The 26,133-nt window shown below is 45.8% G+C and overlaps 1 long non-coding RNA gene across 1 annotated transcript; it reads left to right on the top strand.

The window, feature by feature from the left end:
• The first annotated feature begins 127 nt into the window (after positions 1–127).
• LOC308458817 lies at positions 128–25,629 on the top strand. The gene is made up of 3 exons (XR_013977696.1): positions 128–177; positions 1,085–1,192; positions 25,219–25,629. It is a non-coding gene; the product is annotated as an uncharacterized lncRNA (long non-coding RNA).
• Positions 25,630–26,133: the final 504 nt, after the last annotated feature.

Below are 26,133 nucleotides of genomic sequence, written 5' to 3' on the forward strand. Positions count from 1 at the left end.
CGACAGAATAGGGAAACGTGCACGCCTCTTCCACACAGAGACGCAATAATGGAAACAGAGTCCAGAGAGAGAGAGAGAGAGAGAGAGAGAAAGAGAGCGGGGGGGGGGGTTGAAACGCAGGCGAGCAGCGAGGTCCTTTCAAGCAGGGATAATGAAGAAATCCTAACAGAAGAAGCAGTGAGTCATCTTTAATATTGTTATAAAGTCGGTGGCGAGAGCCCATGGGGTTTCCAAGTGCTCACCCAAAGTTGGTGCTCCTTTGGAGAATTGAAGACATGGCGGAGATTGTCCTAGCTTTAAGATACATGGTTTATTCACTTATTTACACCTTCAGTCTGCATGGAAGGGGTGCAGATGTTATAGCATGGTCATCGCAAGAGGGGTTTGCTCTCCACAGCAGTGCAACACTCCAGTCCAAGGTTCAATCTCTCCTCATTCTGTTGTTCCTCAAAACTAAGCCTCCTCTATTCGGTTGCATTCTAAGAGTCAGTTCTTTTGGTGCTTTGATGTACTAATAGCTAATCCCCTCAGGTGCCACCTAACAAAGGAGTTCCGCTGACTTCATCAGCACTTGCTGATTGACTAGGATTAAAGACTGGTACACATTTAGGACATTTACATAGGTTAATTAACTCTTCGAATGCTAATTAATTACTGGTGCTCAGAAGTAGGTACACGCATTCCAAAACACGTGGATCTCGATTACATTCTCAAAGTCTGACACAGTCTTTACACTAATTGAACACCTCAAACCCCTTGGCTGACTTCTTTCCAAGACACATTGAGACTGCCTTATAACCATCTCCCAGTTATAACATACAAGTTCTAATTATATCCTAATATTCACCATACCTAAACATTTAGCACCGTGGATCTATTTACAATTCAACGCTAGCAAACGCTCTCAACCAGACCCACCCCTCCCCCCCAAAAAAGGGCCCCCAATTTTGTTATGAGAAGAAAATTGACCTAATTCACAATCCATGGCCTAATCATTTAATGGGGAAAGTTGTAAGAAGGAAATGAAAATGGTCAAAGTAAGTATTAGTCCCTATAAGAAATAAGCTTCCCTTCTCCGCCACAGTAACCGAGCCTGCAGAATAATCGAGGGTGCAGTTATTAATGGTGTGATTCTGACTCCGAAGTAAATCCGACGGATCTTCCTTCCGAATCCACGTGGGAAGACATAGAGGTAAACTGCCATGAAGAATCATCCAGCAATGAAACTGCTAGCACATTTGCAAAGCTAAGCAGGGTCCGGTATGGTTTAAAATTGGATGAGAGACTGCTTGTTGAGATTAATGCATTGCAGAGGGCTGGACTAGATGACCCTCGGGGTCTCTCCCAATTCTACAATTCTATGATTCTATCGTTCCAAAGGGCTTACTTTTGTGTAGGAGGCAGCAAGAGGATCAAGGCAGCCTCCTCCTTCGAGAAACAGAGCACCAAGGGAACGTCAACCCCATCCATGCTTACTCGAAAGCCACACTGAATCCAATGGGGCTTACTTGTGAGTAAGTGTGTTTTAGGAATGGAGCCTTCAGGATTTAAATTCTAGCCCTGCTCTGTGGCAAAATCCAAGAGGATTTATTCTTATTCTTTTTGGGTGGGGGGAGGGGAGGGGTAAACGTGATTCGGATTGGCACCTATTCGGATTGGTGGTCTCGTCCGCCCTCCGCCCTCCCCAAGGCAATCAGTATTGCTCGCACGCCCCTCCTAATCTAAATCTCAATCACTGAACGGTCTAAAGCGGCATTCATTCCCGCGCGTTGATTTGTGACTCGGCTCCATTGAACGCAGCCGGATTTGCTTACGAGTAAGCACGCGCAGAGAGGATCGGGCCGGCAGCAGCAGGTGAGGTGCTGCTGTTCACTCTTATGGATCGGGCACCTTTGCAGTCCGTGGGTGCCAAGCTCGTTCCTCAGTAGGAGAATTTCCAAGTGGATTGGGCCCAACGTTTGAAAAAGCCTGGCTAGTACAAAGTGATCAAGATGCGTTGTTTATGAAAGCCGGGCGGTGGTCTTTATCTGCAGGCAAATTGCAAAACGCCGAGGTGTGTGAATAATTATAATATTTCCCAACATGAAAATAAGCCAGGCTTTGGAAGGGATAAGGAATTCGGAAGAGGGAGAGGAAACAAATTTGCCATTAAAATTAGGCATATCATCTCTTCAAAGAGGTTCTGCATCCATTTGTAATTCCTGTTCAGAACACACACACACATTCTTTTGATTGAAACTGCGATCCCGTATGCTTTTTCTTGGGAGTAATCTTTCCTCGCAAGGATGCCAATGGTTTTACATCCCTGAAATCACCGGGGTTGGATCCTGAGTCACAACAGTGCCATCCTCCTCATGGAGGCTGATTCTGAAGTCAGTCTTCAGGAAAGGGTGGCAAACGTTCCACCAATTGTGGGAATTGTCTTCCTTCCAAGTAGATTCCACTGAAATCCAGATCACTGGCTTCCAATATATTAAAGGTAAAGGGACCCCTGACCATTAGGTCCAGTCGTGACCGACTCTGGGGTTGCGGCGCTCATCTCGCTTTACTGGCTGAGGGAGCCAGCATAAAGCTTCCGGGTCATGTGGCCAGCATGATTAAGCAGCTTCTGGCGAACCAGAGCAGTGCACAGAAATGCCGTTTACCTTCCCGCTGGAGTGGTACCTATTTATCTACTTGCACTTTGATGTGCTTTCGAACTGCTAGGTTGGCAGGAGCAGGGACTGAGCAACGGGAGCTCACCCCGTCACAGGGATTCGAACCGCCGACCTTCTGATCGGCAAGTCCTAGGCTCTGTGGTTTAACCCACAGTGCCACCCGCGTCCCTTTCCAATATATTGCTGATTATTAAATGATAACACTTAAGTTTCAAGGTATGAAAGTCTATTGAAATCCACACAGCTTTTATTTCATCTGAAGGCCTCAAATTGACACCAATCTGATCATAGGACCAGGTTCTCTGCATATACATGACCTGCATGTCAAATGGCTTAACCAGCTTGTGGATCTGGCTTGCTTACACCACACACAGCCTGCGACACTCAGAAAGTTTGCTTTCTCCATTGTGCCCACCACCATCACATATCTTAGGCACCTATTCACTCCAAAGTAAGCTCCATTAAATGGTATTTGCACTGGCGTAAGGCTGCAATCCTGAACACAAGTGGGGCTTCTGGAAAAAACATGCATAGTGTTGTGTGTTTTTTTAAGCATTCCTTAAAGGCCTATCCAGACATCCTTTTATTGTTCACGATGATTTGTGCTATTGGGGTGGTTACACATATCCCACTTTCACTACACTTTGTACCTGCAGAGGTCACACTCCTTCCTTTCCAATAAGCACATATCCAGTAACTTCCTGTTGAAATCTCATAACTTCCGGTTTATTTTTGTCCTGCTTTCGTTACCCTATAGCGGCCATGTCGAACAGGTAGATTGTGAACTACCGGTAGATCACTGCACGTCTGTAGTAGATCACTGGTAGATCACTGGTTCCCCCCAAAGAGGCTCAACAACTTTGGGTCCATCCCCAAAGGCTCAAAATTTTAGCTCTTCACCCCCCCCACAAAATGGGGTTTTCCTCCTGCCTCAAAAAAATCTCAACAACTTTGACCTGAACCCCTAAAAAGGGGGGTAGATCACTGCCAGTTTTTAACTCTGTGAGTAGATCAGTCTCTTGGGAGTTGACCACCCCTGCCCTATAGCATGGGTAGGCAAACTAAGGCCCGGGGGCCGGATCCGGCCCAATCGCCTTCTAAATCTGGCCCGTGGACGGTCTGGGAATCAGCGTGTTTTTACATGTGTAGAATGTGTGCTTTTATTTAAAATGCATCTCTGGGTTATTTGTGGGGCATAGGAACATGTTCATTTCCCCCCTCCAAATATAGTCTGGCCCCCACAAGGTCATAGAATCATAGAATCATAGAGTTGGAAGAGACCACAAGGGCCAGTGAGTCCAACCCCCTGCCAAGCAGGAAACACCATCAGAGCACTCCTGACATATGGTTGTCAAGCCTCTGCTTAAAGACCTCCAAAGAAGGAGACTCTACCACACTCCTTGGCAGCAAATTCCACTGTCAAACAGCTCTTACTGTCAGGAAGTTCTTCCTAATGTTTAGGTGGAATCTTCTTTCTTGTAATTTGGATCCATTGCTCCGTGTCCGCTTCTCTGGAGCAGCAGAAAACAACCTTTCTCCCTCCTCTATGTGACATCCTTTTATATATTTGAACATGGCTATCATATCACCCCTTAACCTCCTCTTCTCCAGGCTAAACATGCCCAGCTCCCTTAGCCGTTCCTCATAAGGCATCGTTTCCAGGCCTTTGACCATTTTGGTTGCCCTCCTCTGGACACGTTCCAGTTTGTCAGTGTCCTTCTTGAACTGTGGTGCCCAGAACTGGACACAGTACTCCAGGTGAGGTCTGACCAGAGCAGAATACAGTGGCACTATTACTTCCCTTGGTCTAGATGCTATACTCCTATTGATGAGGCCCAGAATTGCATTGGCTTTTTTAGCTGCCGCGTCACACTGTTGGCTCATGTCAAGTTTGTGGTCAACCAAGACTCCTAGATCCTTTTCACATGTACTGCTCTCAAGCCAGGTGTCACCCATCTTGTATTTGTGCCTCTCATTTTTTTTGCCCAAGTGCAATACTTTACATTTCTCCCTGTTAAAATTCATCTTGTTTGTTTTGGCCCAGTTCTCTAATCTGTCAAGGTCGTTTTGAAGTGTGATACTGTCCTCTGGGATATTAGCCACCCCTCCCAGTTTGGTGTCATCTGCAAATTTGATCAGGATGCCCTTGAGTCCATCATCCAAGTCGTTGATAAAGATGTTGAATAAGACCGGGCCCAAGACAGAACCCTGTGGCACCCCACTAGTCACTCTTCTCCAGGATGAAGAGGAACCATTGATGAGCACCCTTTGGGTTCGGTCAGTCAGCCAGTTACAAATCCACTGAGTGGTAGCATAGTCAAGACCGCATTTTACCAGCTTCTTTACAAGAATATCATGGGGCACCTTGTCAAATGCCTTGCTGAAATCAAGGTAGGCTACATCCACTGCATTCCCTTCATCTACCAGGCTTGTAATTCTGTCAAAAAACGAGATCAGGTTAGTCTGACATGACTTATTTTTCAGAAATCCATGCTGACTATTGGTGATCACAGCATTCCTTTCTAGGTGCTCACAGACTGTTTGCTTAATGATCTGCTCCAGAATCTTCCCTGGTATTGATGTCAGACTGACTGGGCGGTAATTATTTGGGTCCTCTCTTTCCCCCTTTTTGAAAATAGGGACAACATTTGCGCTCCTCCAGTCTGCCAGGACTTCACCTGTTCTCCAGGAATTCTCAAAGATGACTGCCAGTGGTTCTGAGATCACACCTGCCAGTTCTTTTAATACTCTTGGATGCAGTTCATCTGGCCCTGGAGACTTGAATACATCTAGACTAGCCAAGTATTCTTGTACTATCTCCTTAGTTATTCTGGGCTGTGTTTCCTCTGCTGAATCATTTGTTCCAAATTCTTCAGGTCAGGCATTGTTTTCTTTATTGGAGAAGACTGAGGCAAAGAAGGCATTGAGGAGTTCAGCCCTTTCTGTGTCCCCTGTTTGCAGGGGACTGAGGGAGAGTGGACCGGCCCCCTGCCTAAAAAGTTTGCTGACCCCTGCCCTATAGCCCCCGATCCAGACAGCACAGGGGAACCATCACAGAATAAATTCACCCCTAATGCACCATCTTTGTGACAAGAACATATTGCAGAATATACAGTGGTACCTCAGGTTACATACGCTTCAGGTTACACACTCTGCTAACCCAGAAATAGTGCTTCAGGTTAAGAACTTTGCTTCAGGATAAGAACAGAAATCGTGCTCTGGCGGTGCAGCAGTAGCAGGAGGCCCCATTAGCTAAAGTGGTGCTTCAGGTTAAGAACAGTTTCAGGTTAAGAATGGACCTCCGGAACGAATTAAGTACTTAACCTGAGGTACCACTGTACGGGCAATGGCACCCTATTCTGGAGGGGTCCTTATATTGCAGAGGGTTGGACTAGAAGACCCTCATGGTCCCTCTCTGTGATTCCAAGTCAGACCCTTGTTCCATCTAGCAGCACATTTTCTACATTGACTGGTAGGGGCTCTTCAGAGTTTCAGGCAGGGATCTATCTCTCCCAGCTTCACCTGGAGATGCCAGGGATTGAACGGGTGATTTCCTGCATGCAGGGCAGGTTCTCTACCCCTGAGCTATGCCTCATCTTTAATTTCTGTTGCACCTAGTGGAATTCCATCTTCTCCACAACTATTAAAAGTGTCCTACTGGCAAATCAATCCAACACAGCTAAGCTCCTGTTGCAAGAGGAGCTGGGCTGCCCATCTTTAGGATTAGGAGACAAGGCTGCCTCCTCATGGTTTTCATGCAGGATGAGATACATGGCATGGGACGTTGAAGATGGGCCTTTTTGGTGTTGGCTCCTTGCATGTGACGCTCCCTCCCTACTGAGGTGTATCTGGAACCATCTCTCTATAGTTTCAGGTGGCTGGTTAAGAGCACTTTGCTCCTCAGGCCATTGTTCGAGAACAGACCTGATTGGATCAGTGGATTAGATCCTGTTGTTGTTAGTACAGTGATACCTTGGGTTAAGAACTTAATTCGTCCTGGAGGTCCGTACTTAACCTGAAACTATGGTTAACCTGAAGCACCACTTTAGCTAATGGGGTCTCCCACTGCCACCGCCGCACAATTTCTGTTCTCATCCTGAAGCAAAGTTCTTAATCCGAGGTACTATTTCTGGGTTAGCAGACCAGTGGTTCTCAACCTATGGGTCCCCAGATGTTGTTGGGCTACAACTCCCATCATCCCTGAGCTCTGGCCTTGCTAGCTAGGGGTGATAGGAGTTGTAGTTCAACAACATCTGGGGAACCACAGGTGGAGAAAGACTGTGTGTAACCCAGTGGCGTAGTGTGGGTTGTCAGCACCCGGGGCAAGGCAAGTAATTTGCGCCCCCTAACCCGTGGATTTTAGCGTGCGCCCCCCAGATGTTGCACCCGGTGCGGCTGGCCCCCCCTGCACCCCCCACGCTACGCCACTGGTGTAACCTGAAGCGTCTGTAACCTGAGGTACCACTGTAAATGCTATTTAGTGACTTGTTGGTGAATTTAAAGTTTGTGTTATTTTATGGATTTTTTTTAATTAAAAGAATATTATTTGATGTAAACCACCTTAGGGTTTATGACAAGGGTGGTATACTGTATAAGTAAGTAAGTATGTAAATGGCACAAGGAGGGAGCCTTTTCTTCCATGTAAACATGTAAGAAGAAAGTGCCAATTGATTTAGATTCAAAGCTGCATGTTTTAAGCTGCATGTTTTATGTTCGGGGTATGGAGACAGACAAGCTCTCCATATTTTAAAAAGAAGGTGGACTTAAATGGAAACATTCTGTTAAAAAGCAGAATGGACTCATAACAAGAATATCGTTCCCCAACTTTTCAGCAGAACAGGCCTCAGTCCAACAAACTTGGTGTTAAAAAGGCATAGAATCTTAGATCTGAAAGGGTCAAATGTGGCCATCTAGCCCAACCTGTATAGTTAAAGCTCTGATTTTCCCAGTAGTGATGTATGGAAGTGAGAGCTGGACCATAAAGAAGGCTGATCGCCGAAGAATTGATGCTTTTGAATTATGGTGCTGGAGGAAACTCTTGAGAGTCCCATGGACTGCAAGAAGATCAAACCTATCCATTCTGAAGGAAATCAGCCCTGAGTGCTCACTGGAAGGACAGATCCTGAAGCTTAGGCTCCAATCCTTTGGCCACCTCATGAGAAGAGAAGACTCCCTGGAAAAGACCCTGATGTTGGGAAAGATGGAGGGCACAAGGAGAAGGGGAGGACAGAGGACGAGATGGTTGGACAGTGTTCTTGAAGCTACCAGCATGAGTTTGACCAAACTGCGGGAGGCAGTGGAAGACAGGAGTGCCTGGCGTGCTCTGGTCCATGGGGTCACGAAGAGTCGGACACGACTAAATGACTAAACAACAACAAGCCCAACCAATGCAAAGCAGGAGGACAACTAAAAAATCCATGGCAGATGATCATCCTAGCTCTGTTTAACAACTTCCAGTGAAGGAGAGTCCACCCTCTTCCAAGGTCGCCCATTCCAGTGCATGCAGGTTTACTCCGAAGGAAGTCCCATGCAGTTGAAAGAGAAGTTAATCCTGAGAAAAACTGCAATCCTGTACACATCAGGTTTACCTGTGAGTAAGTCTCATTGAACTGAAGAAGACTTAGTTCTGAGCATAGTCGTGTATAGGGCTGCAGTTCTTATAGCTCCAAAATTATTCTTTTTTAAAGCTCCTATCTTTTGGGGGTTCTTGATTAGGGTTTTGGTTTTATCACCCACCTACCAGAAGATTCAGGGCAACTTGTTGCAATTTATGCTCCAATGCTATAATCCATTGCCTGGGAATAAGCCCCATTTAACTCAGTGGGGTTTACGTCCGAGTAAGGCTGCATCATTCAAGGGCTTAGAATAAAAACGGGCTTCATAAGCGGACCCAGGAAGAGGGAAGGGTGGGGGAACCAGAATGCTAAAGTATTGAACTAATGTAGTCGAAAACTAAATAAATGTTTATTTCCATCCGAATTTGCCATAAAGTGTTATTTTTATTCCGAATGACGCTGTGACGATCGCCCCAGCAACAGAGGAATACGTAGTAGAAATAGTGGAATCTTGCAGCCTCGACCATTCAAATTGAGTCCTAGTGATATGAATGGGATTTGTATATTCTCGGCAATTAAAGGCGTCTCCCGTTTTCCCTTTCTAACGTTAAACCCCCACCTACATCTTCGCTACAGGGGAAGCCTCGTGGGTGTCCGATTCTTAACATGCGCCACAAAGTCAAGGGCCAGCTGGTGTAATGGTTACAGCATCGTTCTAGGACTTAGGACCATCAATTGGCAAGCATTGAGAATGCATAACCCCTCCCCTCTCTCCACCCCATTGCCTCCATGAAACAACCCGGACCGAGACTATGAAAGAAGACGTCAAATAGCTAGGGAGTTGTTAATACGCATTCTGCCCGGTATTATTGGTGAGCCGGAGAACGTACGCATGGTTCTCTAGAAACTCATCCCTTGATTGTATCCAGATAAATTATTACATTTATCTGGATGGAAAGACGGAATATGATACCTGACAGACTCAACTCCCCAGCGGTTACTCAGAAGTAAATCCCACTATTTATTTATTTTTTAAGTCTGGGCACAGGATGGCAACCCATTCAGGCCGATGGAACCATGCGACACAATTCCTACATATAATTTTTAGAAGGCGGTATGTCGCAGGGACAGCAGCAGCATTTACTCTGGAGTAAACTTAGCAAAAGCTGCACGCGAAGCCTGCCTAATGCCAATTAGAACTGGGAAGGACATCCACGTCTGTTCAGATCCGGCTTACATGAGGTGTGGATCGCCCGGTGTCATCCTTTTGTGACTCCCCTCCTCATACATAGCTAGCGCGCATCTGTCAAGAGGCACGGATTTTTCCTCTTATATAATAATAATAATAATAATAATAATAATAATAATTTATTTATACCCCGCCCATCTGGCTGGGCTTCCCCAGCCACTCTGGGCGGCTTCCAAAAAAATATTAAAATACTGTAATACATCAAACATTAAAAGCTTCCCTAAACCTTCAGATTATTATAAAAGTCTGGTAGTTGTTTATTTGTTTATTGACATCTGGTGGGAGGGCGTTCCACAGGGCGGGTGCCACTACCGAGAAGGCCCTCTGCCTGGTTCCCTGTAACTTGGCTTCTCACAGGCAGGGAACTGCCAGAAGGCCCTTGGCGCTGGACCTCAGTGTCCAGGCAGAACGATGGGGGTGGAGACGCTCCTTCAGATATACTGATATACAGATACTCTTGATTCTCCCAACCCCACACAGTGCCTCAGCCCCCTCCCCGCCCCATCGCTCCACCCCGCCTTTCCCCTTCTGTCACGGAGCCTACCGTTTGCATGGGAGCGAGAAGGCAGGGCTCCCCGCTTTGCCTCGGACTCCGTGGCACTTTAATCAATGCTTCTAGCCGGGCGGACGTGAATTTCTCGCACGTCATCGGATCTCCTCCTCCAGCTAATTGATTTAAATGGCTTATCGGTTAAAGCAGCGGGCCTCCCTCCCTCCTCGCGTGATCTATTAGCAGGGAAGAATGTCCTCCCCCTCAATTCCTTGCTACTTGAGTCCTATCACGACACAAAAATGGCAATGAATGCAAGGGAAAGCTCTGGGTGGATGTTTTCGTGTATATATGTTAAAGAAATGTCCCTGCTCTGGGAGTGGTGTGCGCGTGAATAAGGCTGGTAGTGGGTCCTTGTATCTCTGCAGGTCTCACCTGCATTTGCTCCCTCGCTATAAACCGATCTTTCCATGGGTATCACCTAATAATAATAATAATAATGGAAGTGGGAGTCTTTCAAGGAGCACCAGTGCCCTTCTTCCTTCAACTGGGCATACTGGTCTTTGGACACCAAGCTTGCTCCTATCTGAATAGTTCTATCGCGGCTGTAGCTGTTTTCTAGTGGCACCACATAACGCTCAAACCGGCAATTATGTTGATCCGGGGCTGTTGCGGAACAAACCCTCTTCCCGCCCCCGCAAAAAGATTTGACTTCTAGCGGTAAGGGAAGTGATGGGGAAATGTGGAGGAAAGTGCCACCTTACGCAAGCTCCCTGCAAACAAATCTGAAGGCGTGCTCCGTAGATGACCAGCTTCTATCTAACCTCTCTGCAAACAAATCAGGAAGAATGCGCAATAAGCAGATCTACTGGGAGCTGCCTACCCAACGTAAGACCCTTTGCAGGCCTGAGGCAAGAAACAATTCTTTTTTGAGGGGCCATGGTCGTGGCAGTCCTTCCTGCTATTATTAAGAATCTACAGAGCTATGCAAGACTGTATCCTGAACAAGGGCTCTATAAACATCGTTGCAAAAAGCTCGGATCGCTTTTCTTCTCACTCTTACGTCTTTTATCCTTGGACGCCATGCATACTAACTGCAACCCCAAGCACACTTGCTCGGGAACAAGTCCTACTGAACTCAGCGGGAGTAAACGTGCTAAACCTTTTGCCCTTTTAATATCCCATGGAAGTGGGTGGGACGTACTTGCTTCCTGAGAAGGGTCACTCTGCTCAGTTCAACGCGTTGCGCAATTCAGTTTACTCAGAAGCAAATCCCCCTGTATCGAGAGGAACTTGCTCCTCAGCTAAGAGCGGCTAGGATTGCAGCAACCCTAGACATGGCGATGGAGGAAAGATCCGATTGAGTTCAATGGGGATTACTCGCAAGGAAGCGGCTGTACTTAGGATTCCAGCCTAAATTGTTGGTTGTGTTGCTCACCCCTCTGCGGTGTGAATGAACAGTGACCTGCGTGGGCTGGGGTTGGAGAGGGTCCATTCTGCTTTCTGCCCGTCACAAATAGTACTTCCCACTCGGCTCCTGCCCGGCTTTCAGCATCCTCGTCTGCTACAGAGCTCAGAAGGGTCGTAAGCTAAAGCGGCTGGCAATCTCAACTATTGGCTTTTAATTAAAGCGCACAGGGCTCCAGTGTACGGAAGGAACCAGCTACTTAGCCAAGCAGGCGCTGACAGGATCAAAGCGGGCTGAAATCCTGTGCACCCTTACGCGTGAGTAAAACCTTTGAGAAACGGCGGTCTTGAATGCTGCGCAAACACGTGGAAGAGTGTGTTGGCAGTATTCAAGAAAAACAAACGCAGGGCGTTAGAACACAGAGTTGCAAATATCCCCTCCTCTCTCTTCGGTATTAGATCAGCCGTGGGGCAACTGTGGCCCGCCAGGTGATGCTGAACTACAACTCCCATCATCCCTTGCCATTGACCATGCTTGCTGTGCATGATGGGAGTTGTAGTTCAGCAACATCTGGAGGGCCAAACATTCCTCATCTCTGTCTTCTTGACCACCAAACTATAGTCTCCATTGGCATCCCATCAAATTTTATTTTTTATTTAAAAAATTAAGAGCACTTGAGAGTTTTGGAGGGTGGTTTGTATGGATGGGTCTACTTGCTATTATTATTATTATTATTCTTATTATTATTATTCTATGGGGGCAGTATTGCCTGCCATTTTGCCTGTTTTATTTGTTTGGAGAAGTATGTGTGTTTGCCTGATTATTGCGTCTCCCCCTCCTGCCACCAGGACATGAATATTTTGTGATGCCCACAACAGTTTCTTAGCTTTCCCAAATGTGGAGAAAATCTGTAGCCAAAATGCCAATTTACGCTCACTGTAGAAGAGTAAGAAGGGGTTAAGATTCACAGAGAGCTGAATTCCTAAAGAGAATAACCTCTGTGATGTCATTCTCTTGAATTCTGTGATGGGAAACTTAAAAGGATTTTAATTCAGGAACGATCTAAACCTCATTCAAGAAGGACTGGGGAGATAAATTGAGTTTAATATATCCCCTCCTACTTATCAAAATCCACCCAATACCAAATGTGCCTCCATATGCCGCAAGATTGGGGGCTCCTGTCTTAGCTTAACCTACCTCACAAGGTTGTTGTGAGGATAAGAGGTTGGTGGTGGAAGGAAGGATGACCTGTAGAGTTGACCTGACAGAAGGTTGGGATAAAATTTCAGTCGATAAATAAGAAGATCGTATATTTTCCTTACCTAACAGGACCTAACCAAAGCAGTCTGGAGATTCAGACATGAAGATTTAAACAATAAGATAAGATAAAACTTTATTCGCTTTAGCCAATGGCCATAGCAACAGTAAAACATTACAGTATATGCAGAAAAGGAAATTTGTTATAAGAGCACAATTTAAAGTCCTGAATCAGCCATCAGTTAGTGGCCCTTACTCTGATTGCCCCTGCTATGAACCTAGCAACCTTTGCTGTTATCTGCTCATTTTGATCTGATAGAGGAAAGGACATTGTGGCAGTGGTTGAGCGCCCTGGGATGGTTAGTACGAGTGGGGTGATGATTTCGTTGCCCAGGTCTTTGTAGAGAGTACAGGACAGGAGGACGTGTGCCGCTGTTTCGGTGCTACCATCTCCACAGGGGCAAAGACGTTTCTCAGGCGGGATCTTTTGGAATCGACCCCCAAGTACTGCAGATGGCAAAACATCCAGTCTTGCAAGTGTAAAAGCACGTCTGTATTTTGGGATTTAAGTTTGTGCAGATATGGAGCCAGAGAATCAAAATGGAGAGGTGGAAACTGAACATACCAAGGACAAAATTTCCTTATAGTGGCCGGGTTGTTCTGATGCTCGATATCTTTTAGACGTTGACCAATTAGATTGTTTGCTTTAGTGGGGCCCATAGTGAGTAGGTGTTGTGGGGACAGGCCACAAGAGTGAAGTTTTTGCTAGACGGTTTTAAGCCAGGCACTTTTATGGGAGTCTTGAAGTATTAGGGATAGTAAACCAGGGGGATTTGAGTTTAGCCGAAGCCAGAAGTTAAGAGTTCTTTGCCAAGTCCATACTGCTACTGAAGGGAGATTTAAAGAATGATTAAACAGCAGGAAGAACTTTCTGACAGTAAGAGCAGTTAAACACTGGAAAGGACCCCCTCTGGAGGTTGTGGACTGTCCTTCATTGGAGGTTTCTAAGCAAAGGTTGGGTGGCCATCTGTCACGGATGCTTTAGTTGAGATTCCTGCATTGCAGGGGGTTGGACTAGATGACCCCTGGGGCCCTTCCAACTCTACAACTCTATAATTTTATGAATAGAACCATGGAGAAAATGTTGGTTTAGGAACATGGGCATAGCCAGGATCTTTGTTGGGGGGGGGGGGAAGGCCTCAATTTGCTATGTATTTTTTGTATTTTTAATTGGGGGGGGGGGAGAGCTGCCCCTCCCCATCTCCCCTAGGCTACGCCCATGCTTAGGAATCCTCTCCAAGTTTTCTTGGTTGGATCTGTGTGAGATCCAGGTGCAAATTCCTTTTCATTCACAAATTCTATCCTCCTTCCCATTTCTGCTCTGCAGTCAATAATCTAATCAGCAAAAGCTTCTGTACCAACAGTCGCTGAAATAGATTTGAATTCTTGACCTCATAATAATGCCCTGAAATCAGCGCTTGTCATTCGATTAAAGAAATCTTACTGCTCAACCTTTAAACATGGCTGGTCCCACTGAGTTCCACATGACGCACTTCTAGGAAAATGCGTAGAAAATTGCAACCCAGGTTGATTTCCCCATGCTATTAATGGATCTATTAGCTAAATTTGTGGGTTTTGCAGCCAAATCACAAATGAATGTTTTGCTAGACAAGCACAGGGCTAGTACACAGAGAGTTATTAAAGTTCCTAGAGAGGACCCTCTGTGTGTGGCCACTTCCTTTCTTTCCTCTGGGAGGGGATTCATACAATTCCTTCTGCCTTTGAGGAGACTCTTTTCCCACCATGTTCCCATGTTACGCAGATGGGGGCTCCAGATACACTCACCCCCTTTTGAGACGACCGACTTTTATTTTACTGTAACTTCGTGGCATTTTTCTGCATACTGCTTTGTAAGCAAACCATTTTGTTGTTGTTGTGTTTACTTTACTAAAACGTGTGGTTTGTTCTGGGGGTGGGGGAGAAGACCAGAAAAAGGGGGTGAAAAGGTATAACTGCTTTAGTAAGCTGCAAAATGTATAAGTGTTTTTACTTTGCTAAAAAGGTGACACAGCCCATTTATTTTTTGCATTTCTCCCATGAGTGTGGGCTAGGAGGTTGAGCTATGTGAAGAAGTGTGTATACACATGAAAGCTCATACCTAGAAAGCTTATACAGTATCTAGTTGGTCTTTAAGGTGCTACTGGAATTATAATTTTTTTTTTTTTTGAAAGATCCTTTTAAAGACTGTCTTAAGACAAAAAGACTTGATTCTCTTAAGGGAGTTCTTTTTGGATCATCTATCTATATCTGTCTATCTATATCTATCTATCATCTATCTATCTATCTATCTATCTATCTATCTATCTATCTATCATCTATCTATCTATCTATCTATCTATCATCTATCTATCTATCTATATTTTGAGAGTCCCATGAACTGCAAGAAGATCAAACCTATCCATTCTGAAGGAAATCAGCCCTGAGTGCTCACTGGAAGGACAGATCCTGAAGCTGAGGCTCCAATACTTTGGCCACCTCATGAGAAGAGAAGACTCCTTGGAAAAGACCCTGATGTTTGGAAAGATGGAGGGCACAAGGAGAAGGGGACAACAGAGGACGAGATGGTTGGACAGTGTTCTCGAAGCTACCAGCATGAGTTTGACCAAACTGCGGGAGGCAGTGGAAGACAGGAGTGCCTGGCGTGCTCTGGTCCATGGGGTCACGAAGAGTCGGACACGACTAAACGACTAAACAACAACAACAATCTGTCTACCTTTAAAGCCCTATACGGCCTAGGACCCTCGTACCTACAGGACCGCCTCTCCTGGTATGCCCCACAGAGAAACTTACGGTCTTCAAATAAAAACATCTTGAAGGTCCCAGGCCACAGAGAAGTTAGGCTGGCCTCAACTAGAGCCAGGGCTTTTTCGGCTGTGGCTCTGATCTGGTGGAACACTCTGTCACAAGAGACCAGGGCCCTGCGGGACTTGACATCTTTCCGCAGGGCCTGCAAGACAGAGCTGTTCCACCAGGCCTTTGGCCAGGGCACAGCCTGACTCCCTCCCTCGGCAATCTTCGCGGAGCTCTGGCCCAATGGTTGCCAGTGGCCTGAATTAATTAATTTTATAATGAATGATTTTAGAGTGTTGTTTGTGCTATACTTTTATACTGTTTTATTGTTGTTAGCCGCCCTGAGCCCGGCTTCGGCTGGGGAGGGCGGGATATAAATAAAATTTATTATTATTATTATTATTATTATTATTATTATTATTATCTATCTATCATCATCTATATCTATCTATATCTACTGTATTAAAAATCTTTCATCTTGTTACCTGTTTGTATATGTTTGAAACTTTAAGCCTAAAACCTGCCTTCAGGGAATCACACTGTGCTCTGCCTGATCACGAGTAAAACTACTTTTTGTTACTTATGAATAAGACTGTAGTGTCTTTATTCTTTTAGGAGGGATTCAAGGAGTCTTAGCAGGAATACATTAGAACACATTTCAATCTGGAAAAGCCAGATTGAATTGCATATTGTCTTAAGAAACTCACATGGGTTTGCAGCTAGTTTTCTGCAGTGTGTGAGAAGGGGAGTGTAAACTCTGCTAAGTAAAGGAACTTGCTAGCGCAAGTTAGGAAGGATATTAATAAACAGTATATCCTCTCCTGCCACCTGAACATTCCCACATGAGGTTGTTTAAGATCAGAGATAATTTAGTAGTTAATGTATGGGTTCACCCAACGTATGGGTCACACTGCAGACCCCACCATGCATTTTAGCAAGTTCTGAGGTTGATCCAGTCTTGGATTTTGGCCACAAACCTCCATTTCAATATCTGGTGGGTAACAAACCCAAAGGAAAAGGCATCCATCAATGAAGAATCTTTGTTCTTTCTAGTTAATTTTATAGTTTTTAAAGACACCCTTCACTGAAATGGTCACTAGGCATTTTATTAACAATAAGAAAATGTAAAACAAAATCCGCAATAAATGAAAAGATTAAAATCATTCTCATATATTGCATAGCAGCATCATAAAAATGACACAACCCATCAGCCCCTAAAAACCTGGCAAAAAATATGAGCTTTTGCCTGGCATCAAAAAGAGGTTGGGACAAGATGCACTTCAGTTGAAAGCTTCTTCCACAGACATGGAGCCACCACCAAAAAGGCTCTGCTATGGATCCCCACACTACACACCTCATTTAACACAGGGACCACCAAGAGAGTTTCTTCCACAGATAATGTAGAAAGGGGTTCAGTTTTCCACATCTGATTTGGTTCGTACATGCATGTTCACCACTTGTTCGCTGCAACATCAAGTGATAACTTGCATGTATGAACTAACCTGGATAGAGCTTTCCTGTGTCCAACCAGCCGCTCAAAACACAACACTTTTCAACAGAGGCAATTCAGACATTTGGAAAAGGGACATCAAGGACACGTTCAAGCAAAAATGTAGCTGAAAAACCTCAGTAGGTGGTGAGAAAACAGGAAGCTTAGGGACAATGCCCTGAGCAGTTCTTAGGGTGCAATTAGAGGTGGAACCCAAACATTTATGGCAAGTCCAGGATGCAATCAAATGTTTTCAGAACTCTCACTATCTTTTTAACAGGGCTGGCCCTACTTTTGGGAAAAGTGAGTCAGCTGCCTCAGGCTGCAGATACCAAGGGGAGCAGCAGCTCCTAGTCCTTGCCCCCCGTCCATAGCTAGCCTGATGTCCTCAAATACAGTGGAAGATGTTCCATTGTCAGTGTTCATGTAAGATTCAATGGTCAATCCAGTTGGATTCTGACGTCTAATGGAATACTTCTCCCATATTCTCCTTTGCCTCAAGCAACTATCTAACTTTTAGAAGACATCTGAAGGCAGCCCTGTTAAGGGAAGTTTTTAATGTTTGATGTTTTATCGTGTTTTTAATATTCTGTTGGGAGCCGCCCAGAGTGGCTGGGGAAACCCAGCCAGATGGGTGGGGTATAAATAAATTATTATTATTATTAACCGAAGGCCAACTAGTCCTGATTTGGGAGGTATTCTCATCCTTGCTTTCCTGGTCTGAAAACCAAAAATAATGGCTGGAATAGTTTTCTCCTTGTTGACAGCAAACCTTATTCCACACGTGCGAATATATGTGGTTAGGCCAAATCTGTATATTTCTTCTGCTCTCAGAAACAGAAGGAGTGTGTGGCACAAATTGGACATAAGTATTCTGTGTTGTGCAGGAGTGTGGACTACGTCCAGATAAAAAAGTATTGATGTATTCTGTTTATGGACTTGGGTGCAGTCACACATGCTCGTCACGGGGCTCTTAAGTATTATCTCCTCCACCAACCACACAAACACTGTCTTTGACCAACTGTATGAAAAGTTCCCTATGGCTGGTTCAGACTGTTAGGTCCAGTCACCAGTGGCGTAGCGTGGGTTGTCAGCACCCGGGGCAAGGCAAGTAATTTGCACCCCCTAACCCCCAGATGTTGCGCCCGGTGCGGCCGGCCCCCCCTGCACCCCCCACGCTACGCCACTGCCAGTCACGGACGACTGTGGGGTTGCGGCGCTCATCTCGCTTTATTAGCCGAGGGAGCCGGAATACAGCTTCTGGGTCATGTGGCCAGCATGACTAAGCCGCTTCTGGTGAACCAGAGCAGTGCACGGAAACACCGTTTACCATCCCGCCAGAGCGGTACCTATTCATCTACTTGCACTTGATGTGCTTTCGAACTGCTAGGTTGGCAGGAGCAGGGACTGAGCAACGGGAGCTCACCCCGTCGCGGGGATTTGAACTGCCGACCTTCTGATTGGCAAGTCCAAGAGGCTCAGTGGTTTAGACCACAGCGCCACCCGTGTCCCTGGGATGTATATGATAACCACCTGATAATCATTTAACATCAGCTGAAGCTGTGCAAACATAAATGGGTTATTGCAGGAACGACATTGCAGGAGGAGCTTGGATATCACTTCACATTGTCTCAAACCCAGTGCTATTCAATTCTACTTATTCATACATTGAGATATCACCAGCCATGACGGCCTAGCTCATGCATCCTTCCATGGACAGGACACCACAGATTTAACATCACAGATGAAACTTCCATCATGTTTCATGTCACCTACAAAAAAAGGCCTTTTCAATGAGTCCATTAATACATTTCATACAGGTACGGATGGTAATTTGTGGCCCTGTGCAGATACTGTGTGACAATGGTCCACATCAACCCTGACCATTGGCTAGGCTGGCTGGGGTGGATGTTGTGGGAAAATCTGCAGCCAAAATGATAATTTTTGTTTGCTGTACAAGTGTATGAAGGGGTCAAGAATCACATTGAGATGAATTCCTAGACAGAAAACTTCTGTGATGTCATTTTCCTTGAACTTATTTAGTGGGAAACTTAAATGAAGGATTTAATCCTTAGCATTTCCTCCTTGCTTCAGATCATTTTTCATTAGCCTGATGATGGAGATGGGTGTGTTGTTTGCTCTGTTGGAGAGCAAACATTATCTTAGCACATTTTAATATGTAGGAAGTAACTAGTATGTATCACTGCCTGTCTCATATTCTTCACTGTACAATGCTGAATCCTGGCAAGACTTAAATGTAAGTAAACTAATTTTCTAATATATGTAGTAATACACAGTCTGTTGCCTGATCATTTTATAGGAGGGAAATTGTGATAAGTGTATTTAAGGCTAAGCAGCATAGTCTCAAGTTTCTTTTTATTCTGCAAAGGAATGTTTAAACTCAGAATAAGATCTAAACCTCACTCTGCTGAGACTGGGGAGAAAAGTTAAGTTTACTATATCCTCTTCTACTTTTTAAAAATTCATCCAATAGGTGGAAATTGGAATCCAACAACATCTGGGGGGCTGTGAGTTCCGAACCCCGATTTAAGGGCTAATCACCAAATATTAAGCAATTGCAGTGGAGGATCCAGTGATAGATACTCTCATGTCAACCTGGTGCGATGTTTTCAAGACCAATATGCCACAGATAATCAAGGATCGCAAAAACACTCCAAATGGAAAGATGCATTTTAAATAATCAGAAACAGCCAGTTCCAAATCTTTCTATAGAAATCTTATTTCTATTTCTATGGGACACTCTCTCTCTCTCTCTCTCTCTCTCTCTCTCTCTCTCGTTTAACTCACCACTAATCCCGCCCAGTGGCGTAGCGTGGGTTGTCAGCACCCGGGGCAAGGCAAGTAATTTGCGCCCCCTAACCCGTGGATTTTAGCATGCCCCCCAGCGCGCCCCCCCAGATGTTGCGCCCGGTGCGGCCGGCCCCCCCTGCACCCCCCACGCTATGCCACTAATCCCACCAAAGGTTTCCCTAAAGCTCTTATTGATGCTGAAATGCAACCTTTGGGGAGCTGGCAGTAACTTGACAGAATGTCATCTCTGCTGTGTGCACAAAATCCCTTTGTTTTACTGCAGTAATTCATCTAGAATGACATCCCTACCAAGTTTTAAACCATGTTACAAGGAAACCTCCATCGAACACCTCGTTTTATGTTTTTGTTCTAAATTACAGAAGATGGATGAAGGAATCTGTGTGACCTGAAACATACTGCCTACAAAGTCGATGCCCACATTTGCCCTCTTATTTATTATTACATTTATATCCCACCTCCCCGCCACCCCCCAAGGAGACAAGTTCACATTCATGGTCCCCATCCCCCCATTTTATCATCACTAAAGCCCTGTGAGGTAGGTTAGACGGAACAACAGTGCCTGGCCCAAGGTCATTAGAGCTACAAATCTCAGAGTTCCCTGGGAAGAGTGGTTTTTTAATATATATACAACCACAATGAGAACTGTAGCTCTGTGAAGGGAATACGGGTCTCCTAACAACTCTAAGGGATGCGGGTGGCACTGTGGGTTAAACCACAGAGCCTAGGACTTGCCGATCAGAAGGTCGGCGGTTCAAATCCCCGTAACGGGGTGAGCTCCTGTTGCTCGGTCCCAGCTCCTGCCAACCTAGCAGTTCGAAATCACATCAAAGTGCAAGTAGATAAATAGGTACTGCTCCGGCAGGAAGGTAAACGGTGAGTAAAGCGAGATGAGCGCCGCAACCCCAGAGTCGGTCATGACTGGACCTAATGGTCAGGGGTCCCTTTACCCTTTAACAACTCTAAGCACCCTTGACAAACTATAGCTCCCAGGATACTTCGGCGGAAACCATGACTTTTAAATGTGGCATGAGACTGCAGGCAGGGCCTTACAGGAGCGAATGAGCTATCTCTGATCAAGCTCTTTGCACAGAACATTTAAATCACTAGCATTTTGCCCTAAACAGCAGGTTTTTTCCTTGGGAGAGGCAGATGGAGTGTCACTCTCACATTCAGCCTTCAGTGCAGGCAGCGAATGTAATGAAGATAAGAAAACTTATCAGGTACAAAATACCAGGTCAATTCCTCCATCCACGGTCAAGTCAGTGGTCTTGTGAATGGTTGACCTGGCATTGCACAGCAGCACCTTAAGGTCATGTGGGTCATCTTTGTTGATACCAGTATCCTTCTGGTCAGGACCAGACCGGGGTGATCTTCAAACAACGACTGAACCTGCCTCCTCGGTAATGACATGATCTGATCCTAGCATAACTCTTCCTCCTCCTACCCATGATCACTGAGATCTGGTGTCCCAATGCATCCCCCCTAGTGGAACCTGCCCCAGCCATTCTGTTATAACTTAACAAATAGACAAAGGTAAACTAAAAACACAAGTTAAAACAGCTAATTCTCAAGTTAAAACACCTTTCTATTTTAATCTACAGACTGAACGCTCAATCCATCTCCTACAGCTACCACTGGCAAATTAATGGAAACAGAAGAGAAGCAGCTATCAGCTAAGCAGTAGGACAGATGTGGAGAACCTTTGGCCTTCCAGACGTTGTGAACTACAACTCCCATCATCCCTGGCCATTGGTCATGCTTGCTAGGGCTGATGGGAGCTGTGGTCCAGCTGCATGTGGAGGGCGGAAGGTTACCCATGCCTGCTTGAGGAGAACCATCCCCATGGCAAGAGCTGTTGGGCAGGTGGTGGGATTTCCTTCACTGCAGGTATTTAAGGAGGCTGGATGACCTCCTGTCTGTGATGTTGTAGCTCAAGACAGCACCCTACAGATGCAGTTGGACCACAGCTCCCATCAGTCCCAGCCAGGAAGGCCAATGGTATGGGATGATGGGAATTGTAATCCAAGAACATCTGGTGGGCACCAGCTTGGCGACCTCTGCTGTAGCTGTAGCCTGCATCTCAGACCTTGCACTGAGCACTGAGATTTGAACTAGATGACCCCAATGGTTATATGGCATCTGATCCTATTGTATTTGGTTGAAGGTGGACTCTTAACGATTTGGCACAAATCTGTGACCAGAGAAGTTGAGATTGCTTCTGAAGGCATGGAATTGCAACAGGATACTCCAGTGCTTATGAAGAAACATGAAGAAGCTCCTGATACAAATCAAATGAGGATGAACTATGACCTGATTAAGTCCCAGTCCAAGTATCCCTGCTTGCAGCCCAGTCCTATCTGTATTATTTGGGAGCAAGCCCCAACCCGAGTCAATAGGGATTACTCTCAAGTGCATGGGGCTAGCACTGCCCCCTTAGCTTTGGTGGTAGATCGGTTGTAAATCGCCTCCACCCCTTAACCTTTTACCACCCGAAAAGTCTTAGAGGTGTTTCAGCCTCACGGCAACCTTGTGAAGTAGGTTAGGTTTGGGAGGGGGACTTGCCCAAAGGCAACTAAATGATATTCATAACTGAAGAGGGCTTTGAGGATCAGTTTACTACAGCCCACATCCATTGTAACCGTGATCCACCGATTTTAATTCAAGCGTTTATTCCATCCTTAAAAAATATAGGTACGACCCAAACAAATGAAAAAGGAGGGATTTATGTGTCAACAGTTGCATGTACATGTAATATGTTCACAAATGCCTTGCGGATTGGGCCTACACGCAAGCTCATTGGTTTAGTCAGGCGCTTGTCCAAAACACAGGTCTTTGAAAAGCATTTTTTTAAGGATAATGCTCACTCGGTTCAATGCTAAAGTACTTTTTTAAAAGCCCATTGATTTCATTGGATGAGTTAGGGCAATTGCTTAACAGCATTTGCTATCCTAACAGCCTCATACTTGGAAGTAAACCTCACTGAGCTCAGTAAGACTTGCTTCCGAGTAGAAGGAAGCGTAAAGGATAACTCTGTAACGAAAGAGCTTAGACTTTGTTCTGATCATGACCATTTTTTCTTTTTACAAGAATAACTTTGGGGTATTTTTTTTTTTTTAGAGGATCGTTTGCATGCTTTCAACCTTAAAAAAAATAAATGCGAGTGAAATTATCTCTCTCTCACACACACAGAGGCATCCGTATAATTCCGATGATGATTTGAATTTGAAAGGGAGAGAGCGACTCTTTTGAAAACGAGAAGGTCCCATCTGGAAAAGCTCGACGTTCAATTAGATCGCATCACTTCAGGGTGTCCTCGTCTCCCGTCCCCCCCACCCCGCCGCCGCCGTCCCCCCGTCTCGTCTCCTGAATAACCTTCCAGGCAAAGCGACACAAAAACGGGCAGGCGAGCGCCGAAGCATCCATGGAAAAGAGAGAGAGAAAGAGAGAAAAGAGGAAATATAAGGGAAAGGAAGGCGCCTGGGAGCAGAAAAAACCATTGGGAAAAGAACCTCAGTCGCCAGCCCCGTTTCTCTCCTTTTTTTTAAAAAAAGAACCACACTTAGATGCGAGCGACTCTTATTTCTACAAAGAACAGATGCGATTCCAAGGCGCTTTTGTTGTGTTTCACGCGAGGGAGAGAGAAGGGCGACGAAGATTCGGAGCAGCCGGTAACGTTGCGAGCTGGGGTTGACTCGGCGCTTTGGTGAGAGGGTGGGTGTTTGGAGATCCTCCCACTATCTTCTGCCACCCCTCCCCCACTTCCAATGACCTAAGGCATCCTTTACTGAAGGGCCCAGCCTTTTTCTGCAAGACTAGGCACTTCGGAATCGACACCGAGGAAATAATGGGAGCCCCGACGACGCAGCTGGGACTCGCGGGCAGCTCTCTCCGAAGGGAGATAGCCTTTCCTTTCCAGTAGCCTGCAAGAAAGCAGGGGAAAATATATGCCTTTGTAAGAAAAGCCACCGCGGCTCTCCTGCCCTGGTTCTCTAATGCTGTGGGTGGTTTTCTTTCTGTTGAGAGACTGTTCAGTCTGTAAGCATGTGAGGACGGTAGAGAGAGAAAGAATCAACGGGGGGAGGGGGAGGAGAGGAGATGTTGAGAAACGATCTGTTAAAAAAAAAGGAAAAAAGGAAGAGGGACAGGTTTAACCCATTGGGCGGCAGCAGGAACCGACTCCGGAGCGTTCCCAGTTGCTTGATTTTGTTTCTGGAGAGGACCTCTTCCTCCTGACTCCTAGGATGGGTCCCAGAAGCTTATTTGAGGTGACAGTCTTTCTAGGGAGGCACGGACTTTTTGGCGAAGGGGCAGCCTAACCCCTAACCAAGTTTATTGGGAGGGGAATCGCGCCGGATTCAGTGGGGCTCAACAAAGTGCGTGTCTGCGCGGAAACAACCCCATGGAATCCAAGGAGACTTCCTTCCCAAGTTCAAGGTGTCTCTGATTAGAGGTTTAGCCCCTTCCAATGCTCCTGCGGACACTTGAGATTGGGGGTCCCACTGAGGCCAGCGGAACCTCCTCCTGAGTATCGACGTTCCTCGGATCCGGCCTTATCGCGACCTCAAACGAAACACATTTTTGGCGCAGCGAATTCTGAACGCGTTTGATCAAAAGTGAATTTCCACTTATGAGAGTTATTCCCCACCGAGGCTGCAGTCCTATAAACACTTACCTGGAAGTAAGCTGAAGTAAGCGTAATAGGTCTTACTCCCAAGTAGACGCATAGGATTGCTCTGTCAGTGTGTAAAGGGAAGAAGAAGCTTCGAAGTAAGAACAGGTCATTGCTCCCTGGCTCTGCACACATTTACTGCGGAGTAAGGCATGTCACTTCAATAGGCTTTCCTGCCAAACGTACTTTTCCTGAAGAACATTGGCTTTTCGAAGCCCTCAAAGGAGAAGAGATAAGGTTCCAATCTTGATTCACGACCTGGGAATTTAAAACCTCAGAAACCGATTTAAATGCCATCTGTTTGCAATTCTTGGGATGAATGGCGTATTTCCCCCCCCTTTTCGATCGGCTGAGGCTTAAGACCTCAACACGCTTTCTGACGAGGAAGCCCTATTGGACACGGTGGGGTTCCTTTCTGAGTAAACGTGGCGTAGGATCGGGCTGCCGGGAAGGGATTCGTTTTGAGTAGTCGATTAACCCCGAACCTCTTCCCGCCTGCGCCGCGCAATCCCGTTTAAAACTCTTTGGCAAAACCCCCTCTCTCAAGCGCACGGTGATAATAAGGGAGCATCTATCTTGCCTGATGACCACCTACTGCTTTATGGTCGCTTTGTTCCAACTATTACAATCAAGAGAATTCTTTATTTACTGTTAACATTCACTTAAAGCGGGATGTTAATGATGCTTTGGAATTCACCAAAGAGAGTTTTCTGACGATTCTCTCTCTCCCCCTGCCCGCACTTTCTCTTTTGTTTATTTCAGGAAAACTTGGCTCGGAGGAGGAGGGGTGGCTGTGGGAACCCTGCCTGATAGAGAAAATCGGAGCTGAACTTGGATCTCGAGTTAGGTATTTGCTCAGGGTTTGGATTCCCATTGAAAAGGGCTCACTCGCTGCTGAAGATGGTAACCGTCACTCAGCAAACAACGCCAGGAAGTGATAGAACAGGCATAGACAAACAGACAGACGCGCACGCACGCCAAAAATCTTCTCTTTTCCATTGTCTCCGCCACTGTCGACATTTAGGACGCGATCCTGTGCAAGTTAAACATTTTAAGGAGACGTGGATTTCGCTGCGTTCTTTTGAATATCGGTGGGATGTTCAAGCGCGCCCATTTAGCTTGTAAGCTCCGCGGGGCAGGGAACAGCGGCTGTTTACACCCAGTGGCTACAACCATTAATCGGCAGATTATTCGATAGAAGCGTTACCAGATTAATTTTGGCACGACGGTCCAGTTTTTCAAACGTGGGTAGGTTGTTTTGATTCAGGCGTGTCAGGATAATTAAAAAGAAAATGGCATGATAGAGCCGCTTTAGATAAAATAGCACCCATGGCTTGCTACATTCTAAATTCTCTCACACGTTTTAAGTTTCCACCCATTTTTGGAATTCTTTAAAAGAGCACTGACTGACGGGGTGGGGGAGAAAACCGAGTGGGAGGTGGCAATGGAAAGGAGCGTGGCAGTCAGACAAGAACGCAGCCCAAGAGATCTCCGCACTGCAACATTTTGTTGCAGCTCCTACTTTTTAGCGTGTAAGCTGCAAACCATTACGAGCGCTCCCTGGCTAAATCAAAGAGCACCTTGGGGAACTGTGCCTTCCGTGAGTATTTGGAAATTTGGCACTGTACTTTTGCTCCAAGAGAACCTGGGTTTAAGAAAGGGAAAACTTTCCACTCT

The sequence above is a fragment of the Podarcis pityusensis genome (assembly GCF_964106645.2).
Source record: "Podarcis pityusensis genome assembly, chromosome: 11".
NCBI classification, from domain to species: domain Eukaryota; kingdom Metazoa; phylum Chordata; class Lepidosauria; order Squamata; family Lacertidae; genus Podarcis; species Podarcis pityusensis.